The 27,479-nt window shown below is 43.0% G+C and overlaps 1 protein-coding gene across 6 annotated transcripts in view; it reads left to right on the forward strand.

Annotated features, from left to right (window-relative positions):
- The first annotated feature begins 2,734 nt into the window (after positions 1-2,734).
- The window catches only part of TMEM108 (transmembrane protein 108), a 335,504-nt gene continuing 310,759 nt past the window's right edge, over positions 2,735-27,479 (forward strand). For all 6 annotated transcript variants that reach the window (XM_070493253.1, XM_070493264.1, XM_044754420.2 and 3 more), the window contains exons 1-2: positions 2,735-2,870; positions 9,802-9,920. The gene's annotated coding sequence lies outside the window, so the exon portion shown is untranslated. The remainder of the gene's footprint in view (positions 2,871-9,801; positions 9,921-27,479) is intronic.

The raw sequence follows: 27,479 nt of genomic DNA on the forward strand, positions 1-27,479 counted from the left end.
TGTTTCCTATTGCCTCTTTTTGTAATGATGACACTCACAAAGAGAAAAATTAATGTTTTTTTCTGCTCAAAAATTTAAATTACTCATGCTAGTTAAACGTCAGTGAAAACTGTCCTTATTTTACCCAGTAGATAAAGCTACAAGTTTACGCAGTGAGAAAAATTTCTCCCCTCTTTGAATGCTGTGAAATATATTTTTAAAAGTGTCAGAGCAGGAGGGAAGCTAGTCTGCAGGCTTACACTTTGCGCTTCCATATTTCTGATGTGGCAAATAAAGTCACTTTTGAGCAGGATGGCGGGTGTTGGCAGAGTGTTCTGGGGACCCCACTAATTCAGTTAAAAACTGGGTCATACTCCACTACAGCAAATATCACTCAGTAGAAAAACTCTGCACAGCAATAGTTTTCTAAGATCCAGGCACTAATCACTTTATCTTGCAAAATAACAGAATTTGATAAAACTCCAGTAAAGAGAGTTGAGAACTTCTTGGAATTCTTTAAAATAAACTCACCTCCATTATTTAGTGAGCATGGCAAACTAAACTAATAGCACAGCATTTTACATAAGAGTTTCCCTACATGTAGATGTTCTGTATCAGGAGGTACAAGTTGGACTCAGATTTTAACCAGTGTTGGCTTCAGAATTGTTACAGGGGAAAGGTGAGAGGAGGTTGGGTGCAGGGCTGGGGATCTGCATTTTAACAAGTGCTCCAGGCGATTCTGTTGCACGCTTTGGGAAAAGCCTCAGAGAGTAACTCTTAATAGAGTTACTCTATTTCACATAGAAATTTGCTTTTAGTTAAGAAGGGCATAAAAGAAGCGAAGATATCACCAGAGAGTTGATCAGTTTGGTGTGGTTAACAAAAGGTAATAGGTTCTTGTTGAAATATTTACTTAATCAACCGGAATTAGACCTAGTCGTGGACCTGGCTTTTCAATTTGTTTCACTGAAGGGTCTTTGAAGTACTTATGACCTGTGAATTATTTTTGGAGTTTCCTTTTTTTTTAAAATCTAGTCTCACAAATTATTCAGAAACTTTCTTCTGTTTTCAGAGTCTATGTCATTAGTAATTTGTGCCACAGAGTTGATTTTCCTTGTTAGAGAATGAGTCCCTCGATCTATCAGCTTGTACAGGTGTTCTCAAGCATGGCTGCATAAAAATCACCTGTGCAACTTTTTAAACCTGTAGTTGTCCAGGCTGTATTCCTCACCCCAATCCGAATCTCTAGGCACAGGGTCCCAAAATATATTTCCTTAAAAGATTTATTGTGCAGCCAAGCCTGAGAACCACTAGTTTAATGATAGCAAAAGAAACTTTGAGATTTTCAACGATATTTTTCTTGATTAGACATTTCTTGACTCCTGCTGTAGCCAGAACCGTTGTTGTGCTACACTCAATGTGTTCCCTGAAACTCTGAATCTTGTGCTATGCCATCTCTGATAGAGACACTGTGGCAGAGAATGTCTGAGATTGCTAAGTGTGCTTCACTTCTGAGGCTGATAAGCCAGAGAGCCCAAAACACACTGACAAGAGTGAAGTTTTCTCTAAGTGGCAGTTTGATCACCCTGATGAAGAGTGAGAGAAAACTGCGTGAAGCAGTGTCATGCCACATAGTCTGAGGAGCTGGGGGAAGAAGATTTTGGAGAATTTAGCACCCAGACCTTTGAATCACTTTGGTACCCTCTTGGATAATAAGAGCTTAGCTATGCTGAAAACAGGTTCTAGCTGGCCCATTTACAAATACTTAGGTTTAGGTCAAGTTCGAGAGATGGCAGAGGCACTGGGCTTCCTGACTTCCAGACTCTGGAATTACTGACAGAAGGACATCTGGACAATTTTTAAGATCCCCAAGATAGGTTACCTTGCAACCTCTCTGGCTTATGCCTGAATTGCCCAAGATGCTGTGACCTATATGTGACCCATATGCTTCTTCTTTGCCCGTGTAGTTCTTTGAGAGTGTAAGTTTCCAGAAAGCAGAAACAACTTATGTTGCTTCTCTGGCCAAGAGTATAGCACAGTGCCACTCAGACACGCATGCCTGATACTTCAGATGACCTAGTGTTCTCTATGAGGAGCATTCAGTCCCCACTTCTAGTTTCCACACTTCAACCACCAAATTGGCACAGGTTGCTGCCCCATAGACGAAGGATGCACGATGTGAGAGTTAAACACGCCTTCCCTCGGCTGGTGACCAAACTATGAGCGTCATCAGGGCACCCCATGTTTAGTCAGTAACTAAAATGCTTCCCATCACTGGAGGAAGGAAAAGAAAAGGTCTAGAAACTTTCAGATAACATAGAGCAGGAGCGATAACCACATTTTCTGACAACTGCCTCTAAAATCTTGCTACTCAAAGCGTGGTCTTTAGCCCAGGAGCATCATCATCACCACCCGGAGCTTGTTAGAAAGACAGACTCTCAGGTCCCCATCTCACATTTACTGGATCAGAATCCTCCTTTTGACAAGATATCCAGGTGCTTTCTACTTATGTTTAGAATTCGAGATATCAAGTGACCTAGCAATTGATCAATCGAGCGCCCCTCAGTCCCCGAAAACAGAGACTCAAGCCTTTGTGCACACCTCGCACTCGCTCCACTCGGTAGCAACCGAACCCCTAGGGACATCGGAGCGGGCGCTGCCGAGGGCAATTTGGTGATTGGCTGGTCCGACCACGTGACCGGCGCTGGGCCTCCCGTGCTCCCGGATTGGCTCTCGCGGACGCTGACGGACAGGGCAGGGGAGGGCCAAAGCCCGGTCTGACGGGCGCGCGCGGGGGCGCGAAAGCACGAGAGCGCGGCTGCGCGTGCGCGAGCGCGAGCGGCGGGGCTTTCTCCCGAGCCGTCGGAGGGAGCCGGAGCGCTTCTCCAGAGGTGAGCGCAGCCGCGGGGCGGCCCCCTGCCCCTCCGCGGGCGAGCGCGGGCGAGCAGGGTGGGCAGGGGCAGGCGGGGCTCGCGGGGCTAGCGGGGCGGGCAAGGTCTGGGGCCGCCTGCCCGAGGAGCCCCGTTTTGGAGGGCTATGCAGATCCGAGCTCAGCCACCCTCCTCGGTGCCTCGGTTTCCCTTTTCTTACCCCCTACTGCACCTCCCCGTTTTCCTCCCCGCAGTGGCGGGTGCACCCGAGGGGAGTTGCCCACCTGGCAGCCTCGCCTCCGCCTTTGTTTCCCGCCGGGAGGGCTGCTGGCATCGGCCCCCTCCCCAGGTAAAGGTTGAGCGCGGGGAAGACGTGGGCGTCACGGGCGCCAGACCAGGGCTTTAATGCGGTGGGACCTGTCACATGTGAGAACGAAGAAAAAAATGTAGTGTCACTTTGGCCAAGCCGCGGGACTCGAACTAATCCGGCGGCGGGGAGCGCAGCCGTGCGGGCGGGGTGGGGGCTGCCCGGCGGACGAGCCGGGTGCCGCCCGTGGGGGGCTTCCCGGAACCCGGCCGCGGGCTCTCGGGCCGGAGTTGCACCGAAATTGAACGCTTTCAGCCTGCCGAAGAAATCCAGAAATTCGTTAAGAGGCGAAAAAAAAAATTTTTTTTTTTAAGCACTTGGGCACTGGTGGAGCAGGTCTCAATGAGAGGCTACAAAAAGGAATTACAGATACAGCGAAACTGATGACTGGTGAATGGGGAGGAGGGAAATGCCTGCAGTGAACTGCAGACCAGACCATCACAGGAGATTCTTTTTCAAGAAGAAATGGGTTTTGGGGTGGGGTGGCTGGGTGGGAGGTGGTGGTAATCTCTGTAAACTGGGGGTTTTCTGGGGCTGCTGGCGCTTCCTTATTATCAGCGTGATAATGGGCTGTAGGAAGAAGGGACAGTAGGGTCTAAATCACACCTGTTCCGACCTCTTTAGTTTGAAAAGTGCTTGTGTAAAGAAGACCATTTGGATGCCCAAAGCGGTGTAAGTGTTGGGGCCGGGTGGGGGGATGTCTACTTTAAGTCATAGTTGAAGAGGGGGGGTGGATGCGAGGCATCGCGTGCCTCTCTCTCCTCCTCCATTTCCCTGGACCTGCAACAGCAAGGGCATCCTGGACGTCTTATAATGAAATATGAAAAGGCCCTTCAGTTTTCCAGTACTTAACTAATTTGTTGGATGTATCTGGTAGTCTACTTGGTAAGAAATTATTCAACTAACTGTCATTAGGAAGATTTTACTGTATTCTGGAGTTTTGCTGTCATCCATTTAGAACTTATTCTGGTAGCAAGTGGACAAGAATCTCTCCACCTGAGTCCTCAGAGGCATCCGGATGCCCCTTCAAAGCCCCTTCTTGCTCTTACCTTCTCCCTACAAAGTTTTGTTTCTTTAGGAAACAGTGTGAATTTTTAAATGTGTAAGACACACCTCATGCGTATGAAATGTCTGTGCTTGCTAAGAAATTAATTTACTTGGCAAGTTAAAACAAATTGAAGAGGGAACACTTAAATTTGTTAGGGGGAATCAGAACTAACATTTATCACCTGTGGCAAATCAACTTTCGGTGGTTTTCTGAGGTGAATGAAAGTAAAAGAAGTTGCTGCAAAGCTTGTTGGGACCATAACAAATGACCCTAGCAAAGAGAAATATAGATTGTAACGTAAAGGAAATTAACGGGAATCACTTAAAAATTTGTCAGTAATTTGGTTTTTAGCTGGTGTACAATGGGGGGAGGAGGGAATTCTGAGGGTGGGGTAGGTGGTACAGTTTGAAAAGGTATATGCTTGTATGTTTTGAGAGAAAAATGTCATTTTATATAAACTACACAAAGGGCGTGCAATGTTTATGTTTAGCTTCTGGAAGGGAGGCAGGGGTTTTGAAAAGGTTGAGAGACCCGAGATTACTTAGGGGAAACAAAGATTGGCAGGCTTAGTTCATCTTGAGGGAAGCAGTGTACCTCAGTGACTCACAGGACAAGGGTTTATTCTCTGATTCAATAAAAGCCCACTAGTGTTACTTTCAAAGCAACAACAGAATCATTTCCTTTCTGTCGTTTCTGTCCCCTGGGTCAGGGACGGGGAGGACGGAGAGCGAATGAGAGAGATTAGAGTCCGACCTGCATACCTAAGCAGTAGTGTCCTTTGAGCAGGATCTGTGTCACATTGTGTAAATATAAGAGCCTTCACGTTGAGAGGGGTCTGGGCACTTTCCCCAGGACACTTACTGTAAGATAGAACTGGATAACATTGCCACAGATGGGGACATGGGTGAGATCACCTGATACGGAAGCACTGGGGGGAGAAGAGAGCCAGGACAAGTTTAATTCAGTGAGGCTCTGCTGCTTGCCTTTGGAGCCTTGAGGAGGCATTTCCACGCAGAGCTGCCTCGTTAGTGGCTAGGCTGGCGGGGCTTTATATGGCTTCCAGAGGACCTGCCCTTCACGATGGAGGCTCCTGTGGCGGTTCTCTGTCTCAGATTGTCAGTATCTGTTATATGCTTGTAATGTGCTCTGGAAAAGAAAGGCTGACAAAGACACAAATCTAGGCTCCCATTCTTTCAGCTCCTTGGCTCAAGTCACCCACAGGCTTCCAGAAAATAAGTTGTGCCCTCCCTACCAGTAGATGGCACTGCTGTCTCTGGGAATTCCTGGAGGAGGTGAACTAGGGAGCTGGCAGACCAGTGTGTCGCCTCTAGTCTAGAGGACTTTGAAAGGCTGTGTCAGCTCTCAGTCAAAAAGTATCTGAAAAAAATAGTTGCCAAAGCCAGAACTGTTCATGTAAGGTGGGAATAACGTGTGTTGTGGGGATTGAGGAATGGATGTGATTACTTTGTTGGGTGTGTGTAGGGGAGAAGGCAGAGGGTAAACTGACAATTAAACATCATAGCCCAGGTTTTGAAAACACTTGGCATACATGTTGTTAATTGAACATGAGGTTGAAATTATGGTCTGATCAAAATTCCCAACAACTTCATAGTTTTTATTTCTTTGCATGTAAAACTAGTCTACACATGTAGAGGGGACGATGGAAATATACCTGTGACTTATTTTTGGTCTTAATCTTTTTATTTCTTTAATTTTTATTTTATTTATTATATATTTGTTTGGTGAGGAAGACTGGCCCTGAGCTAACATCTGTTGCCACTCTTCTCTTTTTGCTTGAAGAATATTGTCGCTGAACTAACATCTGTGGCAGTCTTCCTCTGTTTTGTATGCGGGATGCTGTCACAGTATCACCTGATGGGCGGTGTGTAGGTCTATGCCTGGGATCCGAACCTGTGAACCCATTCTTCCACCAGGCCGGCCCCTACATGTGACTTTTAAACCTGGTCAATATCCAATAATTATATGCTCTGAAGATAGTGGTGAGCATATTAGTAAAAATAATGCTGGTTAAGTAATTACTGTACTTTAGGGCTATCCACAGAAGGTGGGTCAAAGTTATTCTGAATCAGTTTCTTCTAAAACTTGAAAATTCCTAACAAGTATTTTAAGATTTTCTTAGCTAAATGCTGTCCTTTCAAGACAGTATTAACAATCCAAATCTTGCACTTTGGTTTTATTGACCTTACTAGCCAGGATTCATTCATCCACTCCCCTCTTTTGAAGTAGCTGTTCTTTGTTCTTAACTGCTCTTCGAGATGGATTTTGCAGCCATGATATTTAAGGGGGTGGGTGCTGTGGCCAGTGGTTAAATGGTTACAGTGTATGTGGAGGCCTCAGTTTTGACCCTGCCTGAGGGATAGGACGCTGCCTCTGGTGTCATTACCCCAGTCACCTGCTTCCTTGTGCTCTTCCCATCCTATGGCTCAGCTTGTTTGACGTTTATTTCTGTCTCTCTTCAAGTGAACTGCTGAGCTGGTTTTCACTGCCAATGCCGAATCCTAAAATCCTGCCGGTGCTATATGGCAGTAGTCACAACAGTCCATTAACATTGCCTTGTTATGTGACCTCAGGTAAATCTCCTTGCCTTTCTGAACCTGAATTTCCTCACCTGGTCACTGGGATCGCTGAGGTGGCGCATGTCTCTTAAAATCCCTTCCGAGGCAATCATTCTATGGCTAGGTGATGCTCATAAGGTATTTCTGAAGCCTGTGAAAAATTCTCATCTAGAAGGTATTTTCATACTGTGAGCCTGGGGTAAAAAGAAATCTCACTAATATTTCTTCCTGGAGAAATGATTGTGTATTGTCTCAGAATTGTAATGATTCAGAGTCGGAAGAAACCCTAGAGATAATTTAACTCAACCTTCTTATTCTGTAGACAGGGAATTTCAATTCAGAGCTGAGTGACTTGACCAAGCTAACACAACTAGTTAGTGGCAGTGAATTACTTAGAGAACTAGGACCCAAGCTCGGACTCATCTCAGTTTTCTCTCCTCCAATGCTGCCTTTCTTCACCTGCAATCAGGACTCAGAATATGCTGTGTCTACAGGGCTGGAGCCAAGAAAATTCTGAGTAATTCCTTAATGGAGGATTTTAAAGCCACAGTATGAATAGCATTGAGTTTGGGCAGAAATTCAAGGTCGGGCTTTTCTTTGCAGCTCATTCTTCACTGACTGATCTTGATGATTCTTTACTGTGCCTCTTTGGTTTTTTAAAACTTTTCTGCATACTGTTTCCTGTAAGAGAAAGCTTTCATCATCCTAGAAGAGTCATTCCCCAATCAGATGTTCTTAAATTGGGTCCTGGAACTCTGAGGTCTGTGTAGATAGAGGAGTATTTCTATGTAATTGGCTTCCTTTGTAATCTTATATATTTTATCTTATACATTTAAAACATTCTGAGAAGGAGGTCCTTTGGCTTCAACAAAGAGGTCCATGGCACAAAAATAGGGTAAAAATTCTAGAGTAGGTTGTGGAAAATTGCCAAGATGGGAGAATTTTTGAGAAGCTAAAGACACTGTGCTGGAAAAGGCTTGGGGGGTGGACTACAGAAGTAAACCTGTAGAAGTTCTTAGAACATTTAATCTTTATTAAAATGTTTAAAATTACATGCTAAATGAAGATGCTAATAATAGCATTTTACCCATCTTAAATTAATAATGGATATGCAAGTATTGATTTCCATTCATCTTTCCTCGCTCAATAAGTACTCTGTAGTTTCACTAAAACACTTTCAAATTCACGTTGCTTTATTGGAGATGACATGCATACTAAGAGGCTTCCCTCTCCCCCAGTCTGGTTTGAGTTTCAGATAGTCAGTGCCTTTCTGACTCATGACTTGGGGTTTCTGACTCCTCTCTTTCACTTCAGAGGTCCTACATTTCACATTTTACTATAGACTCCTAGGACCCACGATGATCGCGAAGATGCAAAATAATTTACACGTCAGGGGGAGAAAGTCTTGAGTCTCTTCAAGATTTTGTCCCCAGGGTTTACCACAGAAACGGCTGCTCCTGCTTAGCTGCTTATTTTATTTTCCTTTTCTATTTGAAATCCAAAATTCTATTTTTCAAATTATCTCCAAATAGGAGTGATTCAGTTTGTACATATTGAAAATAAAAATTCTTGTTTTTACCAGAAGGTGTACAGAAGTTAATTTGTGTTCGTCACAATGTTCAAGAACATCTACTTGAAATCTCTTGATGGCTGTCCTGTGACACCTTGTCTACATTTGGTACCATGGTGACCCAACCTGGTGAATGCCACCTTCTGGTACCTCTTTGGGTATGGGCCGGGATAGTATTTGTTCTTCCTTTAGCAGAAGAATAAAAATTACCCTTCTTCAGAAGGTTATCAGTTGAGTTTATGTAATAACAGAAAGTCAAATTTCTGCATTTGAATCCCAGCACACTGCTGAGTTATGTGAGATTCTGAGGGCATCATTGACTTGTCTGAGTTTGTTTCCTTGTCTGGAAAATCAGAGGAGAGAGTCGTGACCACTTAAATTCTTTCCATTTTCAGAATCCTGTGACCCTGTGAAATTGTACCTGGTCCCTAAACTAAATATATCCTAAAAATGCTGACTAGTTGGAAATTCATTTATAATCAGTTAAAGTCGATGCCAGGATAATTCTTTATATCTGCAAATCACTTTGTGGTTTACAAAAATATTCTCTAATTCTTTCTCTCTTTTGTACTTAAAGTGTGGTCAGAGAACAGCAGCGTTGGTACATTGGGAACTTGCTAGAAATGCAGAATCTCAGGCCTCGCTCAGAACCTGCTCAGTCGGAATCTGCATTTTATCAAGATGCCTGGAAATTATGCATGCTCATTGAAGTCTGAGAAGGGCTGCTTTGTCTCATTTTGAGTCTCACATTGACCCTATGAGGGAGGCAGGGTGTTTTACAGAGAAGACGACCAGGAAGCCAAGACTTAGAGTTGTTAAGTAACTAAGTCAAGGTTACGGTGCTAGTGTCTCACCCAGAACTCTAAACCTAATGCTGTCTTCTTGGTTGGGCTAGAGCCAGCCTTGTATGATAGAGACTGACTGCTAGCTGCCCAGCAGCCCATTGGCTTAGCTGTGGCTATGTGGCTGAGTTCTAGCCAACAGAACGTTAGTGGAAATGGAAAAGTGTTGTGATCCACTTGAGGAAAAGAACACAAAAAGAGAGAGCGTGTGCCATGTGAGTTCTTCCATGCTGTTTTCTACCCTTGGCTGGCTGGAATGGAGAGGACTCCTAGGGTAAGCTTGGAAATTGTTTTGTAGATGGTAGGACTTTTGTCAGCCTGAGTGCCTGCATCAGTGCGTTGTGGAGGGCCACTCTACTGACTGACCTGTCCACTGTCCATATGTATACAGGACCCAGAAATAAACTTTTATTGAGCTTGAGGTATCATGTGCATTTGGGTCTACTTGTTAAACACTTATCCGACTCTAACAAACTCGCTTGACCAGTGGCTTGGGACTTCAGCTTGTAGATCCTTTGGCCTAACACATTCATTTTTCTTCTTTGGCAGTTGGTGATCGATTGGTCATAATCCAACATGCAGAAGTGAGTGAGTGGTGAAAAGCAGCAGAGCTGATGGGTTGTGAGGATGTAAGTGCGTTTGAAGGCTCTCACACCCTCTACTCCAGGGTAAGTCAAAGGCATTCTCTGATTTTATTTTTTCTGGTTTTACTAAGTCATAGAGGCTCTTGTCTCACCAGCCTCTTGGAGTCAGTGCAGTGGGGTGCCCTGTCTGTGAAAGATTCCCAAAGCCTTTGTTGATTCAACTTATAGACACCACGCAAATCAACAGTTATGAAAACTGTGATGAGGGTGATGGGGTGGATTCTGTGCAAGGAAATAGTTCAACACAGGAATTTTTAGTGAGTTTGTATGGGATGTGATTGACATGGGAGGAGGTGTTGGGTCCTTCTGAGATATACTGTAAAGAAGGGAACAGGGCCTTTGATTGTCTTTTTCTTGTAGCCATATCATATTGTTAGCTCTGCTGGCTCCTATTCCCCTCTTCTAGCATCCTCTTCCATGGATCACTTTGCTTAACTTTTCCTTCATTAATCACTTTTTTCCCGGGAATAAAACAGCTTTCCAGAGAGTTGATGAGTCCCACCTTGGTGGCTAATAGCACTAGCAAACACATGGCTCTGCCCTTTCCATTTTATTTTATCCACTGTCACTGGAAGTCACATGTCGTTTCACTCCTCGACTATTCACAGTCCCTAGTGCAATGGGTGTGGGCATTGGGAGCATTATAATCAAAGTAGGCTTTAGATTTTCATTTGTGCTGAAGATTTTTGAGACCAGGAGGAGAAATTCACTTGGTTTGGTGTGCCCTTCTCAGAGTACAGGTGCAGGTTCAGGAAAGAAGGGTGGGAAGAACATCACATCCTTTCTGAGCTTCCAGCTTCTAGAGCGTAAACTAAAACCAGACTCCTTGAAGAGAAAATTATAATTAATACAAATGTAAGCAGAGCTAAAGTTGGTTAGGAAAGAGGGAGGTTAAAAAAGTACTCCACTGAAAAACTGGATGGAGAGTTGTTTTAAGCAGCTCATTTCAATACTTGCCAGATAATGTCCCATTACCCAGGCTCAGACAGAGGGCATCCAGAAAGGCTGATCTCCTTCGATGCCTCCCATGGCTCAGTAATGAGTTCAATTTACTGAACAAAATAGACAATTAGGGGCTGTAGATCTCTGGAGATTCCCATAAGCATACATCATTGCTGCTCTGGAGTGATGTACGTGCTTAGAGATAAGCAAAGCAGAGAAAAGGCAGCTGCAGAGCACGTCAGCAACTGAAGAGTCCAGGTGAGCAGCCAGACCCAGACCATAGCTCAGCACCTGGAGGTTGCTAAAGAAAGGACCTGTTCTTTGCTAAGTTTTCTCCTTAAAGGAAAGGACCTGGTCTTTGCTAGCTTTCCTCATTTTCCTCTGTGGCTCCCATGTATCTTCTATTTTAAAAGTAACTAAAGAGCCTAGCATGCCAGAAATAGCACTCGACTGGTATGTTTCGGTGCAAATACTGTACAAGGATCAAATTGTAGAGGGAGCAATTCTTTAACTATTGATTAGGGGGCCACAAAAAGTCATCCTAGAAATGCCAGAGGAGCAGGGGTTCTCATCCTGGCACTGTTCACATTCTGAGCCAGGCAAGTCTTTGTGGTGGGGGCTGCCCTGTGCATTGTAGCATGTTTAGCAGCCTCCCTGGCCTCTACCCACTAGATTCCAGTAGCACTCCCCCCACAATTGTGACAATCAGAAATGTCTCCAGACATTGCCAGTGTCCTCTGGGGGAAAATTGCCCCTGGTTGAGAACCACTGCTGAAGGAGTGCAATGATTTAATCCTGCTTTGAGTTTCTCTGCGACTGTATCTTAATCATTTAGCCTCAGTTTAGTACAGTTTTCCTGTCTGTGAAGTAGACACAGCGTTAATAACTCAGTAGCCTAAGGAAGTGATGTACACAGTGCTGTGTGACTACCTGGGGGCTCTATAAATGCTAGGAAACGATACCTGTCTCCCCAAATTTCTGGGACCCAAGGATCACTCTTAATCCTTGTGAAGGCAGTAACTGAGAACAGTGAGAGTTTGGAGACGGGCGAAGGGTTAGTGGTATGGGAATGGTGGGCAGTACTGGATTCTGATTTTATTTGCTCTTCTTCTGGTTCATTCCAACAGTGTATTCTGGATGAAAGCTTTTTTGTGAAAGTTAGGAGAGGGGAGTGTGGAGGAAGCAGAAAGAAGGCTGTTCCGAAGAGCAGCCAAGGAAATTGCTTTTGATGGGGTCATCTTTTCATGTTAAAGTGACTCATGTAGTTAGACCAAAGGACATAAAGAAGTAACCCTCAAAAGAAGAATATCTTCCCAAATGACTGCTGATCCTAGAACAGATTTTGCAGGTAATACAATAAAGACCAGAGAATGTTTGGAGAAATCTGTTTTTATTCTAGCACCTTCATGTTTGTTTCTTCTGTTTGGGAACGTGGAAGGAGGTTATGCCCTTGGAGTGATAAGTAAAATGCTTTAATATGACACATGTTCTTTTGATAACTCTTCTAGAACTGTTGGAAGAGGCTGTGGCTCTGACCTGGACCTGAAGTCATCACGTTATTTTCATAGAAAGCCTCAGTTGACTCTAAGGGCTGGTGCCAGAATTGGATGTGAATTGTCCTGTTAGGGTTGAGTCCAGCTGTGCTGTGTTTCTGGTCCCTGTAATTATTAGAACACTCACAAAATTTACGACAAATACACTCTGTCTTGGATCTCATGTGGAGAAGCCATCTTAGTTAGCCTTGTTTATTTACATTCTGTTATACATTTATAATCATAGCTTTAAGCAAAACTTATAAGAACGTTTGAGAAGGATACTATGTACCTTGGAAAAAGAGACACTTTAGTGTAGCAGAAAGGTGACAAGTGAAGGAATCTCCACTTTGATGGAGATGCTGGTGTTTGAATGTTGAAGGTTTTATTCTAGTGCTACTCATAGTGTGGCCTTGGACCATTGGCATCCGAATCAACTGGGTACTTGTTTGAAATGTTCAGACCTGCTGGATCAGAATCTCTGGGAGTGGGCCTGTCGGTGTTCTAGCAAGACCTCCAGGTGAGGCTGGTGGATGCTAAAATTTGAGAAGCATTGCTCTCATGGTTTCTGATATTGTAACAGCTTACGAATTTTGTCTTTATGTTTGCAGTGGAGAGGGCACTGAGAAAGTATTTTTCCAGATGGTCAAAAAATATGTAAGGTTTTCTTGTGGTAACCTCTTAGATCATTTTCCCAAACCATGGTCTAAGCCTTATCCTGCGTTATCCAATTCAGTAGTCACTAGCCACGTGTGTCTATTTTTATTCAAATTAATTAAAATTTAAATAAAATTGGAAATTCAGTTCCATGTGTGCACTGGCACATTTCAAGTGCTCTGTGGCCACATGTGGTTAGTGGCTACTCTCTTGGACAGCACAGACCCAGAGCACATCCATCATCAGAGGAGATTCTGTTGGACAGCACTGCTTTAGTCCGTAAGGACCCTATTTGTCGGAAATCCACATTTGTAGTGATAACTGCTCTTGTTATAACAAGACCTCACCTCGTATAAAACAGAATTGCGTTTTGGACTTCTCCGTCCTGGGGAGCTATGCAGTCTGTGAGTGTAACTTACTGAACTTTTTACCCGGCTGTGGCATCTATCTGTTCCAGAAAGTGCCATGGGCTTGTCTCTCTGACATAATCGAGTGCACTGCCTCTAAAATATTTGTCCTTTAGTGCAAGGCTGCTGAGCTGTCTCTTTCCATTTGGTCTCTCCACGCCCTGACCCTCGGTGGTGAAGCTTGTTTGTGCAGGATGTCCCTTTTGATATTGCTTAGGGCTTAACAAAGAGTCTTGGAGAGGTGGTGAGAGAATTTTCATCACCGATTTTTCCAAGCCCCAGCATGGTTCAGAAAAGTGTTTCATAAGAGGGTATTAATTCACAAGCTTAACCTGTGAGGAGTTATCCCCTGAAGAATTAGTCTCTGAAGCAAATTTTCCAACAGATATATTACAGCACAGATTTACTAATTAAGCCCTTTAGCACATGGAAGAATTTTCAGTTGATATTATCTATTACTATTTCTAATATTAGTTGCTCAGAAATTATAATTAGAACAAATGAAAATATGTGGCAATAAAGATGCAATTTTTAAAAGCTGTAATTTAAATCTAACTGAGCCCAAGATAGTTTTGCGTGGTGGAGGGAATGAGAAGAAGGAGTTTGTGTGCCGTGAGTATTATGCTGGAGGTGAGGGGAAGGAGGTGGCGGGGGGCTGAGACTGATCACTTCTGTGGGGTGCATTGCTTGTTCTCCTAGTCCTCTTCTCTTCAGTTAGCCTTTTCCTGCGTTTGTCTGCTTCAAATGATGGAGGGGGCCCTGTGTTTCTCAACGGAGGTGCTGTTGGCATTTTGATAGAATGATTCATCATCGTGTGGAAGTTTCCTGTCTGTTATTTAGCATCCCCGGTCACTAAATAACCATATCATTTTGACTAAGTCATTGAGTCAACCAGTATGTCCCCCCACAGTTCCAAATAACCTGCGATCGAGAATCACCGGCTGCTAGAGGGATGAGTGGCCTCTTTTTCTCAGGAGGCAGGAGTAATTAGAGTTGGGGAAGGTGCAGGTGCTCTGAGGGGCTGACTCATTAACTTTTGATAAGACCTGACCTTTTCCTAACGCTAGAACTGCCTTGGGAGCCAATTTTATTCTATGGGGACCAGAAGAATCAGATTTTGCCAATGCAGAAATTACCCCGAGACTTGAAATCAACCTGAAGTCATAGAGGGGAATCTGTCAGTGCCACTGAGGTTGGAGAGATTACTGAGGCTCCCGTAGGATGGTGGGTCTTCATTCTTGATTCACTGGAAGGAGATTGTGGTCTACATGTGGCAATGATCTGGGAGAGAAAATTCGACAAGAGCAATTTAAAAACAATCTAAGGGAGATAGGCTTTGCCAGCCATTTCCTTTCTTTGTGTGATCACAGATATGGGTGAAGTAGACCCTAAATTTGTGGGATTATGTGTAGATGGGAGATCTGAGATTGTTTTATAGTTAAAGAGAAGTGTAGAACTTTCAGACTCTTGCCATGGGGTCCATATAAATGTCTTTGATCATAAGACCAGAAACTCATTCAAGATACCTCGAGAAATGGAAGGCTTAAATAAGGATGGGTGAGAAAATAAAACAGTGTCAGACACATGGCCAAGTGTGGGAAGAATCCCAGAGTCCTTTTAGGAGGAGAAAGAGCCATAGTCTGGCCAGAACTCAGAGACAGGACCTCACTCAGGACCGGAAAGATTGTTCCCGTCTGTTGCAACTCCAGGATGTGTCTGCATTAACAGTGGTTGGTCAATTCATATTCTACTTCACTACCATTAACATGGCTCAGCATATCCATTTTGGCTTCCTCTCCTTATGTCCTTCTGTTCTTGCTTCCCGTTATTGTCCCCTAACCTAACTGATGATGTGTGTATGGACTAAGAAAAAAAGGAATATGATAGTTCTGTAGTAACTAGCATCCCTACTGGTCAAAGTTCTTATACCAGTAAATCTTAGGGGTATGGATGCCCTCTTGTGGTCCAAACAGCTGTGGCCTACGGCTATTGGCTTCAATAAGGACTGTGATCCTGGCAGTTTCTCTAGAAAGGAGCAACAGTGGGGTAGACTGATAGAACATGAAACCTCTCTAGTGTAAGGACGCTGAATTCTTAATTCCTGGAATCAATATAAGCAGTTTTTGTGGTTTATGTGTATAATAAAGAATTGCAAGATAATTTGCAAAGCTTCCGTGTTCAGTAGCAATTGTGAGAACACCTGAATCCATCCTTTTGAGAAGACTGGCTACATCCCAGTGCCGACTGGTAGGGAAATTCTGGGCTGGATGATTGGGAAATGAGTTCTATTTTCCACATGACTATCTTCTTTTTTGCATCTGTCAGATGTGATTCTCTCAGCCACCCATGTATCCTACGGGAATAATGGCTAGGTGGCTGTCTAAATGTTGAAAGACGTTTTGACACCTCTGACAAGTGTTGTTCAACAACTGGGTTTGTAAGATTCCAGTTCTGACAAAGAAAAATAACTTGGCTTATTACTCTAAAGATAAATTCCATATAGATGTTGTCATCTGGGGGATTACTGCCTAACAAAGTAGACTAAAAAAGGTTTTGTGTTAGAGTGTGTTTTGTGCATTTACCCCTGATTTTGGAGAGTTAGCTTCATTTGAACCAGTGATTGAGTGTGACTTTACAAGGCAGTGCATTCTCATGTTGCAAGAGGCGCTGACCTTATTTATGATTCTGAGTCACGGTAAAAATGATGTCCTGGCTCCATGGACCCACACAGCTGTGAGTGGGGTGATCTGTGGCAGCACAAACACCCCATCAGTTCACTGAATTCAGTCCAGGCTCTCACATTTCTTAAGCAGCTGGAGCGTGGTGGTACCACCTACAGAGAATCAGTATTTCCTTAGAGAGATGCAGCTTTTGTTGAAAGAAGCAGAAGAGTTCAGCGGGGCTTCTGCAACTGCTGGTTGAGGAAAGACTGCAGTGTTATTGAAGGGTGAGCGGGATCAGCCTCGTCCCTCAGCTGCTGGCTCCTGAGGTGAAGAGAGCAGAGATGAATCACTGGCCCCAGTTTCTCCTCTTCTGACTCTCTGAAGGTCTCTATCTCCTCTACTGAATTTTTTTTTTAAATGGGAAGGAGAGGGAAAAATATAGAATTGTATCTAATTAGTTTTAACATATATCTGTGTTTCTTCTGAGCGGGAAGATTTGTATATAGAGAACCACATGTTGCCAGGTTAAAATCTTCAATTTTAATTTTAAAGAAGTACTAATCTTACAGTGTAAACTAAAGATAAAGTAACCCAAATTTGTGCATGTGCAATTTTTACTTTAAAAAATAAAACAATTAATTTTGTTCTTAGAATCAGGAATTAATTTGCAGCCCTCCATGAAGCTTCTGTAGCGACAGTGAAGACATCTGTTCTCTCCAGGGTGTTAAGAGATGCTGAGAGGGTCTGATAGATGGCCAAGAGCCCCGGATCCTGAATCCTGGGATTTTGTCCTGCCACAGGCCACATCCTGTGAGGTTCCTGGGGGACAGATGTGCATTGGTGGGCAAGGACTGTGGGCACAGATGCTTGAGGGCAGGACTGAAGCCCCCAGCCCTGGTGAGCTGCCCTGCCCTTCCAGTGATCCACAGGAAGGGGTGATTGTTCCTTCTTAGCTCTTTCCCTCCCAAGCCCGTCATTAAATCTTGACCTTCACCTTTCAAAGAAGTGAAGCTGTGGCCGATGTAATAACGTCAAATGTGACCCATTTCTTATCGGCACACCCCCTTAAAGGAGGTTTCATGGTCAAGGAAGAAGGCAGATGGGCACATGCTTCCATTAGCTATCAAATGCTGTCCCTTTTCCGTTGGAAAGAACACTTACTGGATCACTTTTGAAATTTTTGATTATTGGCATTAGTGAAATAATTGCCAAGCATTAAACAATAGGACATTATTTAGAGACCCCCAACTTAAAAAAGAATGTTTTTACTTTGAGAGACCAAAATGTCATGTTAGTGTAGTACTTGATTTTAACTTTTTGTTCCTTCCAGTGTTTTTCCAAATGCGCTTCCGTCTTTCCCTCCTTCCATTAACCCTGTTACCTTGCTTAGATCCTTTAGTCCTTTTGCCCCATTTCTTACATCTTTCTCTTATTTCCAGAGTTCTCTGGTTCCCAGCTGGCTACAGGGCACAGTGCTTCTTAACTGGACGTGAAGGCTATCCATAGTCTGACTCCAGCTTCCTTTCTACTCTTTCTACACACAAACTTCTTCTGACTCAAACTGGTCCTTAGTCCCACTCTCTCCTCCCTGCATAGAATGCCCTGTATGATTTTTTTCAATGACCATTTGGTTTGGTAGCATTGATAGACCTTTGGCCTAGTAACCAGATCTTCATTTCCATCCTGTCTCCATCAGTTTTTAGAAATGTGACTTTTGGGAAGATGATTAATTTCTCTCAGCCTCAATTTTCTTACTTGTAGGGTGGGAGTTATATCTACCTTATAGGATGCTTGTGAGTGTGCTGCTTGGATACTGCATGCCTCTGTCCTTTTTTCTCCCTGTCCACCACAGAGCTCTGCGTGTCAGCTCATCATATAGACTTGCTGATGAAGTTACTGACCATCAGAATTGCAGAGCTGGTCTGTAGCACAGTTCTTGATCAGCAGTCCTCTGCCTGCCACTTGATGCCTTCTCCAGCCACATCTTTCTTTGATGAGACCCCAGTACCCCTAATCCTATCAGTAAGCACCTAAACATATATTCTCCTCCCTCCACCATGATTGTGATCATTATGTTCATGGACACTCACGGTGTCCTGGTGTATCTGCCCACATCAGAAGTTGATAGCAATTTCAAGTCCACTCTATAGAAACTTGAGCGCTGATTTCTTTTCCCAGCGTTTGTTTCCTTTCATGTAAAGTAAGATTTATCATGGAGATCAAATGCTATAATTATAGCTGTCATAAGGTATTCTCTTTAAAATAAAGTTTTCCAAGACCCAACCAACAAGATTTTTATTCCAAACATCATTTAATAAAATGGAACATGACATTAACAGGATTGCTTGTGCAAACCCTTGGAGTTCATTTAAGCAGACTGTGCCCCATATTGATTCTCAATTATAACATGTTTAGCATGAATAAACCTGCCAGTGTTCTCAAACAATGGTGATGCTCTCCTGGCAGCTCTGCCTTCTCTGACTGTGGAGCTGAAAGCATATCAGTGTTTCTTTTGTTCGTTCTATTTAAATTATGATTTTCTACTTCATGCTCAAATGATTTAAGCTATGACTTAAGTCTATGTTAGGTCTATAAATCTTGGTTTCTTAAAACCTAACTCCTCCTGTCCCTTCTCACTCTTTCTTCCTCCCTTTTCTCCATTTTCCTTCTTGTCTCATGCACAAAATAAAGCTTTTACATTTTTTTCTACTCAAGGTAACTTAAATGCTTGTATTGCTTTTCTACTTTGGTTTTTTTAGTTATTAGCATGGGCTGTAATTTCATCTACATATGCGTGGTTCTCATTGAATTAATTTTGGTTTTTTGCTCATGAGTTTATTGGTGAGAGACATAAGGACAATTGCTTGGATTCTTCTGCGTTCTTCGGTTATTCATGTGTTTCTAATTAGACCCTTACCAGTTGTCTAAATTTTGATTTTGTCCCTTTTTACCTCAGGCTTTTGAGGGAAATATATAAAAAGCATGAGAATTTTTGTGGTATGACAGGATCTGTCACAATATGTTGTTCTTCCCAGATCTCTCTTTTGGAGAAGAGTTAAGGTAGATTTTTTTTTTCTCATAATCAAAAAGATTATCTAGTGTAACTTTTTTGAATAGAGAAGTTTTACAGGCAGGCAACAGGAGCCCCTGACCTTGTCCCTCCATGAGCACTGATGGAGAGAGTGCCTGTATCTGAGGGTGTTTAGGGGAGAAGAAAGGGAGGGTGGTAACAGGCAACTGTGAGGCTGGGTTGCACTAAGTTACTTGTTAATCCTTCTGAAGGGGAGACAGCAGGGCCTCAGCTGTGTGTCCTTCCTCACAGAACTGTGCACAGTTAGAGGAAGCAAGAAATACAGCCTCTGAGCAAGTGGGATTTTTTTAAACTATTTATTTTGAGGTGTTTTTGTTTTTAAATTATAGGCACCAGGATAAGAAAAGCAAATAGGAGGAGAGGTGTGCAGCAGCTCAAATAAGTGCCTCCTTTGTTGACTTGTGTTAGGTCGGATAGCCTACCTCACCTTCATTTTTAAAGAAACTTCTCGATTTCCTGCCCTCTGGGCTAATCAGAACTTTTTTCCTGCTAGCTCTCCCCTGCTCCCTCAGGATTTAGGAAGAAGAGCTGATGGGATTGGGCCCTGCCCAGGAAGGCTCCACAGCCCCTCCAAGGGTTTGCCCCTGAGGAAAGATGAAGGACTTGCATCTTGTTCTTCTTCACCTCACACCCTGTGCGACCCTCAGAATGGCTGCTGCAATCACATGTGCTCTCTCTGCTACGTTTTACCTGTCTGGGGCTCCCTTCCTGGCTTTTCTTTGGCCGCAAGGCAGGCCTCTAAATGTTGTGGCTGCTCTCTTGTGCCCACCAGCCCTCCTACCCAGGGTGGAAGAGATAGGGGAGGAGTGCTCCTGAGGGGTGAGAGGCCCAAGAAGGGGACACTAAGAGACGCCGAGGGCAAAGCCCTGTGTCACACTTCTGCTCCAGGCCTCCCTGTTAACCTAGCTTTGCTTCTTTGGGTATTATAATTTGAGGCCACATTTTGGTACTGGGAGACTTTGTTACTTATTGGAATTTTTACGTCAATTACTTATCTCCACACTTAGACAACGAGGCCTCTGCAGGCGTGGATCATGCCATGGGCTTCTCTTGCATTCTTTATATTGCTTGCACTGTGGGAGGCACATGGCAGAGATCAGAATTATACGGGTTTCATTGCACTGATAACTTCTTGTATTCTGTCTAACTCATTCCCTTCACTTACCATTCTTATATTTTTATTCAATAACCACTTGCTTGGTTCTCCCTGGAGTAGCACTTATTTTTCTAGATGGGTCCAAATTCTTCATGCCGCCAAAGCAGTCTGTAGTAGGATTGATTTGGCCATATCTGACTTTGTCTGTTGAGCTGGATCTTACCATTTCTTCTCTTGTAACCCTGTGAAGAACCTATAGGCTCAGGAACATGAGCCCCACTTTTGACTTAAGGGGCTTCCTTTCTCCCTCACTGCCAGGAGATGGAAGGGGCCTAGCTTCTTTCCATCAGGTCTCACTTGAATTGGCTGTGTGGCTGCAGAGGAGTCAGTTCACCTCTCCCTATAGTGTACTCTCATAATTTAGAGTCATCCCAACGCCTCTTACTCAGAGCACTCACTTAATCACTTGAGTTCTCCATCACACTGGTGAAGTCATTGTTTTCATTAAAGTTGTTCTAGTCCTTTGTCCTAGTTGTTTAATGCAGGTTTTTTTTTTTTTTTTCCTAGCCAGACCCGTTTCTTTGAAGGGCAGGGACAAGACCTCATTCTCGTGTATCCTTGGCTACCCTTTTTCTCCCTGAAGACCAAGCTTAAGTCTCCATTCAAGTTAGGTGATCCATAAATGTTTTAACCTAATTAAACTTCGGCATTTATAAAATTGAAGAGGAAGAAGTGCCCTTAGTATATTAGCATCTAAGCACACCCTAGAGGTCATCTGGTTTACCATCTCATTTTTTGATCATCAAGTTATTGATTCAGTTATTTTTTTCATCTTTTCCCACCCCTCCCTTTCATGCCAGGCACTGTGTAAGGAGCACAGGGTCTGGGGTGAATAGACATGGAGCTTTCCATCAAATGGAGAGGATAGATAGACATTGAACAAATAATTAAAAGTCCGATGAGAGCTGTAAGTATTGTGAGCTACAGAAGCCCACTATGGGGAGCTGCCTTAGGGTCCAAGGAGGCTTTTGTGAGGATTATCAACCCAGAGAAGGGAAGTGACTTGCCCAAGGCTAGTCAATAGCTCATGCATAGCAGAGCTTGGCCTGTAACCCAGATTTCTACCCTGTCTTGGGTTCATTCCTCTGAATTTCGTGAGAATGCTGTGAAAATACATCGTTAAAGTTCCTTAATGTTCTTGAATTTCATTGGATTCCATGGCTTAGCTATTATAAAAATAGCTCACATTTTGATAATATACTTATTGCTTTTATTTTGATAATGAGAAAACTTTCCATGTGTTTCCGTCCTTGCTGCTTATGAAGCAGTATACAATGTTTTAGTATCTTACCTCCTTCCAGAGTAGTTATTGGCTGCCCTTCTATTAGCTTCTCTCAACCCTGTCAATAGTTAATGTCCTTCATAAGTTTTTTCATTTTCTCTGAACTCATTAGAGTTTTATTTTAAACCTTGTCTTATAGACTAGTGAAAATTAAAGACTCAGGATTTAAAAAAATTGAGAGTGGCCAAAAGATAAGTCATGAGCAAGTAAGAACTTCAATAAAATAAAATTTAAAAATCTCGGAATAAATTTAAAAGACTCGGAGATGAGCCGTGAGGGAAGAGAATAGAAAGAGGTCTTTTTGACATTCTTTCCCAGCTCTTCAAACCTCTTTACATACGTAAACTTGGCCAGACACGCCAACTGGCAAACACGAAAGAAAACACCTCTTTGCATGTTTACTCACAAATTATTCATGTGATGGGCATAGGAAAAGGAGCAACACAGTGGGGATGGAGTCCTTGAGAAGGAAGATAATTGGAGGGAGCCCACTGAACCTGTTGCTATAGTGGGTGTTCTGTATGGTGCTCATACTGATAGAGAAATATTTTATCATTCTACATTAGTTTGCAGAGAAACATAAATACAGAAAATGATTTGTGCAAGTTCACACATCTCGTTAATGAATTCTTGAACTGTGTGAAATTATCTGCAAAATTTTTATGTTTAAGGGCGTTTTTCTGGGTGGTTCTGGTTTCATCAGATTCTCAAAGGGGTTTTTGATCACAGAAAGGGACAGTAGTTCTTTGTTTTTATGGAAAGATATCCGTATATATTAGTTAAAACAATTCTAATCACAGAACAACGTAAATAATATGAACCAGTTTGTATAAAATTGTTTGTAAATGTATATATGTATGTATATGAAAAATAAGGAGTGTTCAGTAAAATCCTAGCAGTATTTTTTCCCAAGTGACCTTTATTTTTGTTTTGGTATTTTGCTGTGTAGTTTGAATGTTTGTACCACGAGCATGTCTCATTCTTAAAAATCGTAGCAAGACTTAAAACATGCTTGGCCCTACTGATCAAGCATTTGTGGCATCATCTAAATAAGGCAACATGTTAAATGGGTGGAAAGGACTGCATGCTTGTCTTTATAGAACATCTGTTAAGTGTGGCTGTGTATACACTATGACTCTAGGTGATAGGAATATAGAGGAATGTCTTTGTTCCCTAGGAGCTTAAAGTCTAGAAAAATTCAAGGCAATACCATATCAAGTAGGTGTGTAGTTCTGTGGCGTGGAATATGTGAGTACCTGCTCAGGGGAGCTTTTATGATGGCGTGTGTAATCAAAGTTAGCATTTTACCTTGTGCGTTTACCCAGATATGAAAGGAAAATCGAGTGCTTCACATTGAATCAGATATTTTGGCACAATTTTATGGACCTCTGGAACTGTTTAACCTGAGTGTTGCTACCAGTTTGGGCATTTATTTTTAAAAGAAACTAGCAGTTTATTTTATTGGCAATTCATTAGGTATCCTGAACACCTGCAATTTAAACTTGGTAGCATGGACACTGAGTCTTCTTCATGGCAGTGCTAGAAAGTCAGAGAACGCATTTTCTAGAACTAAAGGTCATTTATTAGCTTTGCAAATAAAATTAGTGCTTAATCATTCCTTAATCCAGTTTTTCTTTTACTTATGGAGATGTTTTCCTCTAACTTCATTGTATTTTTTTGACATTGGAAAATCATAACCTGTTGACCCAGTGCACAATGAGTAACTGTGAAACCTTTTTAGGGTTTTTGGTAATTTTATTCTATGTTAACATCTTGTTATTTAAAATTTTCCTAATTTTCCGTAAGCTTGGGGAATGAAAACATCTGTCTGCAGCTAATGGACATTCTTTTGGGCCAGAGGGATGGGAGTCCATGGTCTACAGAATCTCAGGGTAGGTTTAAAGGAAGTTGGTTAGTGAGCTTAAGTCTTTAATGTACTGAGCCATCCCTTCTCTGCTTTTGGTTTTATAAGAATTTCTGCAAAGGGGAATCTTTGGAAATATATTCTAACTTAGGACATACTGACTTAGAAATTTGAAGTAAGTCTCATATAAAATTTGCTTTCACAGAAATAAGATTCTTTCAGCCTAAAATCTGGTGACATTATTTAATAATCAATTCATTTCTACAAAGTTTTATTATTCCCCTGTGGATTCAAGAGAGAATTGAAGGAGAAAGATTGGAGACAGCATTTTTGGGGACCTTGGCCAGTTGCTCCAGGAGTGTTGAGGACTCACCGGAGGTCACGGATTTAGAGTGTGAGCATTCAGTGGAGTTGGGTGTTTCACCTCTCTCTGGGCCTGTATGAGAATGAGTGGAGTGATTAAGTTAACCAGGTTGTGGTTTTGCTAGGTGAGCAGGTTCACGTCATGGTGAGAGGGCTTTCAGGGTGTGCTCTCTCCCCACTCAGGAAGGGAGTGGTTATGACAGTTGAACGTGGAATTTAAACTGGTTAAGGAGGTGAGGCCAGACCTGAGGAGGATGAGGGAAAGTGAAAAGTGGTAGGATCAATGGCTCACAGGTCTCCCTGGGATCACTGAAGTTGGGGTACCAGAGGCAGGGAACTGACAGAAGATGGTGGTGGTTGGAGAATAACATGGATGAATTTCAGTTAAGAACTGGTGCGTGGGGCTGGCCCCTTGGCCGAGTGGTTAAGTTCGTGCACTCTGCTTTTGGGGGCCCAGGGTTTCGCCAGTTTGGATCCTGGGTGCAGACTTGGCACCATTCATCAAGCCATGCTGAGGCGGCGTCCCACACAGCAGAGCCATAAGGACCTACAACTAGAATATACAACTATGTACTGGGCGGCTTTGGGGAGAAAAAGAAGAAAAAGATTGGCAACAGATGTTAGCTCAGGTGCCAGTCTTTAAAAAAAGAAAAAGAAGAACTGGTGCATGACCTTGGAGTTAGGGTGGAAGACAAGGACTGAGAAGCCAGAGTATTGGAAGCATCATCTTTGTGGATACTGAATTCACCTAGAATCATGGCCACAGTAGTAATGGAGAAGGATAGGGAGCCGGGAGCCCAGATCTTCCCAGAATGGAGGGAGGTGGGTAGTATGGTCTGATTTTGTGTGATTCAAAGTTTAGAGTTTTTACAGAAGAGGAAAGGAGGGACAGTGATCTAGATGTGGTAAAGAGAGGCAACAAGGACACCCACCTCACCTCTAAGCCCTGTGGTTCAACTGCTTGAGAGGCCTAGCGGGTAGAGGAGTAGTATCCTCTGGGAACAGCCAGTTAGAGAAGGAAGATGGAGGGAGCTTTTAGAGAGTAGGCTGAGGATATGGGGGATTTTACTAACGGCTGCCTGTGAGTTCCAGACAGCATAGGAAAAGGGCTCAGGCACTGGGAGCGGGTGGGAGATAGGGTCAAGAAAAGGAATGGAAGGGGCCACGTGGCCATAAAAGGTGGCGGAATGAGAAATGAGAAACAACCTGGGCGTCTCATTGTGTGTGGTGTTAACAGGGATAAGAGGTGTGATGAAATGAGTCCTGATATTCCCAAGCCTATGAATATAGGGAATGGGAGGGGAAGCAGGCAGTGTGGATATTGGAACACTCAGGGTTCTAGGTCTCCACACAGTCTTCTGCCTGAGGGGTGGCCTTACACTGAGTGCATAGGGCTCCCACTTAACCCCAGCCAGAGGAGGGGCTGTCTTAATTCCAAGCATTCAGAGCTCATCCTTACCCCTGCCTAGGGAAGTGTAAAGAGCAGTAGGGTCACATAGGCTCTCTTGCTTCATTCAACTTTGTGAATCACTTCACATATTTCACCACATAAGCATCCCCTTTGTTCCTTATTTCTGCTGATTCCCTCGTGCCTAATGAAGAGCCCTCCATTTCTTCTTTCCTTCCCACTTACCCATCTGTATTGCTTGTGTCTGGACAGATGAAAGCTGCAGTGTGTGCCAGTCTGAGGACAGAGCATCTGTGATGTGCCCTATAAGGCTCTGCTCAATTAAGATTCAGTCTGCAGGAAGGCATTTGGTCTAAAACCAGGGATCACCTCTATCAGCCGAAAAGGCATTCAGTTCTGTCTTCTCGGCGATCCAAAAGGGATTCCATAGTACAAACCAAAAGAAACTAAACGTACGAACTGACCTTTAAGTGATCTATTTTGGGGAAATTAGTTTGTGTTTAACTCTTTGTGAGCACTGGATTTAAAATTCACAGTGAACCCTTGATAAGTCCTCACTGTCTCCCCGTGGACAGATGCTAGTATCTTCATTCTCTCTGTCACAGTCTGTTGAGCTCTAAACACACTAGTATAAAAAGAAGCAAGAAGAATTTGTCAAAAGGACCTAATTTTAACTTGAATTCCTCATTCTGGAATCCTGCTACCTTTACAAGGATATCACACAGAAATGACATTTCATGAAACATTTGAGTTTTAACATTTCACTTCTCAAGGTCTACTTTGTGTGTAAGGAGACTTCTCAGATCTGAACCATATTTTTCAAAACAAAGGGAGGGAACAAATGTGAATATAAAGGTTGTAGAGAAGGAAACAGTTACAGCATGTGGTAGAGGTTTCAGAGACGGACGGAAGCAGGGGAAGATGGCACTGGTGAGATCACGGTTTCCTTCCTAACAAAGAAACCTGTCCTATAGATCACTTACACAGTCTGTGAATAATACAGCCAGAGTTGACTTAGTGGCATTGTTTTCCAACTTTGCACTGACACTTCCTCACAACTGTGGTATACTCATGATCATAGTGCAGTCCCTGCAAGACCCTGGCAGTCCTGTGATAGCAGAGTTCAGTCAGATCCCTGCCAGGTTGTAAACTTCTGCAAGGCAGGTCCAGGCCTTTTACGTCTTACACGGTGACTTTGGAGAAATGATCTCACCCTTTGGGACGTCCTAGATGCCAAAGCCACAATGATGTGATCCTTGAATGTAAATGTAGTCAGTGTTTATTTTTTGAATGAATTAAATTGTGGTCAATGTCTTTTTAGTACTGTGCATTCTTTGCTAATTCTGTGGATGCTAGCGGTCCAAATGCTTGGCTGTGTATAGGATATATACACATATACACATATATAGGTGGGCGCGCATACACAGACATGCACTGATGCAGGAGACAGTTGGATATGCAGAGAGACACCCGGACTTTTAGCTAGGACAGTTTTCAATCAGCCAGAATGTTGCGTTTCCCAGCTGTGGAGGTACAGCAAGTTTACTGGAAATGTAGTTGTATTTTGTCAGTTTTTTAAATCTTTTGCCCCGTAGAGGAAACAACCATGTTTGGGAAAACCTTGTCTTAGAAAATCAAAGTCAACTTAGGAAGTTCAATGTGGCATCTTGTCTTCTCCTGGTGGTTTAAGCCCAGTCTCTCCACCTCTGACCTAGTTTTGATGTTTTTAAGCAATAGTTAGTACAAAAGAAACTCACTTTTTTTTTCATGTTCCGGAAACAAGTTTGTTCTTCCTGAAAACATGAAAGGACCTCAACATACGGTGCATATTCCTTAATTAAGAACTTCTATGATGCATTTAATTGATAGCTCCTTGATCTTATTCTAACAAGTTGTTTCATTCATAAGTGGGCCGGTTTTTAAAATGACAGCGTGTTTTTGTCCATATGGCTTTTATGTGGTTATGGGTAGTTGTGCGTAGCATTCTAGGAATAAAAATATAATTTTAAAACGAAAATTGCAATACCAGCATGTGCCTATTTCTTTGTAGTTCAGCTGCTTTCAAAGCTTGAAGTGGGTGGGATCACACATCTGAATCTTTTGATATAATTGTAGAGTTATTAATGCTTGGCAATTTTGGCTCTGCAAACAAGGAAATAGACTGTTCTGGAGGTTCTTCTGTGATGGGTAAATATATTCTCTGAATCAAGTGTAAGGA

Source organism: Equus asinus, chromosome 21, assembly GCF_041296235.1.
Source record: "Equus asinus isolate D_3611 breed Donkey chromosome 21, EquAss-T2T_v2, whole genome shotgun sequence".
NCBI lineage: Eukaryota > Metazoa > Chordata > Mammalia > Perissodactyla > Equidae > Equus > Equus asinus.